Here is a 3,210-nt window from a genome sequence, read left to right on the forward strand (position 1 = left end):
CAAACTATATTTACCATTTGGTGCTGTCATTTTTCTGTTAAAATTGTATCATACACATTTTCCTGTCTCATTCAGTACTCAAGTTATCATTTATAATGTTGACATCGGGGTCTGGCAGGCAAATTTAGATTAATTTATTCAACTCTTTCTAGAATTAAGGACATCTGAACGGCCTTCTCTGTACCTGTCTGCATGTTAAGTCACTTCAGTCAGACGCTTTGCGACCCCATGGACTGTAGCCCACCAGGCTCCCCTGTCCATGGGATTCTCCCGACAAGAATCCTAGAGTGGGTTGCTGTGCCCTCCTCCAGGGGATCTTGACATCTTCAGTTATTTCCAACTCTCCACCCCCTGGAGGAGCCCTCACTGTCAGGCTGGACCCCTGCTGCCCAGTGGCTCTGAATCCAGCCCTGGCCCTTGGTCCAGTGGTACCCACATGGCCTGGTGAGCCCAGGAAGGGACCAGCACCCACTTATACTATGTTCTTAGAAAATTTTTTGTGTCTTCTCAGAGTTCTAATGAAAGGCGTGTGAGCACTGCCTTTATGAAGGGTGTGTGAACACTGCTTCCTGGTCTCATTGTCCACAGTACTGACCACCAACTCAATGGACATGAGTTTGAGCAGCTCCGGGAGATGGTGAAGGACAGGGAAGCCTGGCGCGCTGCAGTCCGTGGGGTTGCAATAAGTCAGACGTGACTGAGCGACTGAACACCAGCAATACTGATGGGAAGTCTGCCTCCCCTTGGGAAGAGATGGACTTTCCCAGAAGAGCGGGAGGGGCTTGTCAGCTGTCCTTTGCCCATTCTCCCCTTCAGAGGCACGTCAGTTGGGAGGCCTCTTGTTGCTGCTCTCAAGCAGAGTAATTTGAGGACTGCTTACAAACCGGAGGGTTTGCAAAGGTGAGAGAAACTGCAAGAGGCTGGCCCCAAGAGCCAGGGCTGGAAGCAGGGACTGGCCCCACCCTAGGCTTGGAGAAGCAAGGGGGACGGGTTGGGGTGGTGACCTGAACCCAGAGGCAGAGACGGCTTGGGATGAGGGGCACCTGGCAGCACTGGCCTCCTGGAGAGAAATCAACACCCTGACCAGAATTGCTACACCTGTCTGAAGCTGGTTTACACCGGTAGCTCAGGTGGTGAAGAATCTGCCTGCAATGCAGGAGACCGGGGTTCGATCCCTGGGTTGGGAAGATCCCCTGGAGAAGGGAATGGCAACCCACTCCAGTATTCTTGCCTGGAGAGTTCCACAGATGGAGGAGCCTGGAGGGCTACAGTCCATGGTGTCACAGGAGTCAGACATGGCTTAGTGACACCCACCACCGTCTGAAGCTGGAGGAGAGGGAGGCCTGGATTCCATCAGTAAGGTCAGCCTCTGAGAACACAGAGCCACCGGAAATAAAAGAAGAGGTTCCCCGGGAGCAGCGTTTTTCTCTTCCTTTTAATTGTTGTTGTTGTTGTTCAGTTGCCTTAGTCATGTCTGACTCTCTGGGACCCCATGGACTGTAGCCCACCAGGCTTCCCTGTCCATGGAATTCTCCAGGCAAGAATCCTGGAGTGGGTTGCCGTTTCCTCCTCCAAGGGATCTTCTGGACCCAGGGCTCGAGCCCGCATCTCCTGTGTCTCCTGCATTTGCAGGCAGAGTCCATCCCACTGCACCGCCTGGGAAGCCCTCTTCACTTTCATTCACTAATTGTTTGGCTGTGGGATTAGTTCCCCGGCCAGGGATGGAACCCAGGGCCCCAGCAGTGGGAGCGCAGAGTGCACCAGGCTGCCAGGGAAGTCCCAGCACTTCTCGTTGATTCGTGGACCCTCTTGATTATTGTAGTGTTGGCCCTTCCCCCAGTACAGAGCTTCCACGGCACAATCCACTTTTGTCTTCCTTGTCCAGCACTGGCCGCTGTGCACAGGACGGGACACGCCTGGGGATATTTTCACCATCAGGGCTCAGGCCTGCCGGTCTTCCTTCCTGCTAAAGAGACCGTGTCAGGCAGCTTTAAAAATATCACCTCAGCCGAGAGATGGTCCCGGGGCTCCATGCGGCAGGAGCAATCACAGTGAATTATCGTCAGTTTATTTGGAAGGACTAAAAACAGCAAGATCAAAGGGCTGAAGAGGCTGCACGCACCAGCTCCAGAAAGGTTTTGATTTTCAGTGTGAACTTCACGGGTTCAGGGAATCAGTCTCCTCGGTGGCCCCAATGACCCCACCTCCTGGGGTCCGCAGCCCTCAGGTGGTCCCCTCCCGTGGGGAGGAGAGGTGGACATCGTGTGATCGTGATGGTGGGTGGCTTCTGAGGCCGCGTCCTAAGACCCTTGGCTTCTGCCTGGCTTGCTCTCAGACCGTCCGCTCTGGGGAAGTTGCCACTCTGCTGTGAGGATGCCCCGTGGAGCGTCCACGTGGGGAGGAACCGAGGCCTCCTGGCCACGGCGGGCACCGACTTGCCAGTGATGTGTGCCAGGCCCTTGGAAGTGGACCTTTCAGCCCAAGCAAGTCACTTCAGTCCCCTGGCACCTTGATGGCGACCTCTCAAGAGACTCCAAACCAGACCTGCCCAGCAAAGCTGCTCCCAAATGCGCAGAAACTGCGGAGGCCACAAATGGTTATCCTCGCTGAGACTGCTGCGCGGAGCGTCATTTCTTACACAGTGATAGACACAAGCCCAGGAGTTCACTGCAGACGTAGGGGACAGCCGGAGATCAAAGGGAGGAGTCCCAGGTCCGGGTCTGCAGGTGACCCCTGGGAAGCCCCTGACGACACAAGGGCTGCTGGAGCAGACCTCAGGGAAGAGAGCTGGCGACAGAGCTCCCCGTGGAGCCGGCGTCTTCCGAGCCTCAGGGTCTCTATCTGTCTAATGCGGGAGCTGGGCAGAGAGGCTCAGACCGCCTGAGATTCTGCGGTCAGCACGTGCAGATCCCACCCCACTCCTGACCACGGCCTCCCTTCCTTGAGCAGAGCCTGGGCTGGACCTGTGCCCCAATTCCAAAAGCACCAGAAACAGGACCCACTCTGCTCCTTGCTTAGCCAGAGAGGAGGGTGTTGCCCCGGCCATGCAGAGCTCCCCTGCACAGCTTTGTGTGTGCATGTATTTTAAAGCTGAGAAATGTCACAAGCCAGAAAAGTCATCCTTTTACAGCGTACAACTCAGTGATTTTTTGATATTTACATAGAATGGCACATTCATCATCATTAATTCCATATGTTCATCACCTTAAG

Source organism: Giraffa tippelskirchi, chromosome 4 (assembly GCF_054371585.1).
Source record: "Giraffa tippelskirchi isolate mGirTip1 chromosome 4, T2T-mGirTip1v1.2.pri, whole genome shotgun sequence".
Classification (NCBI taxonomy): Eukaryota; Metazoa; Chordata; class Mammalia; order Artiodactyla; family Giraffidae; genus Giraffa; species Giraffa tippelskirchi.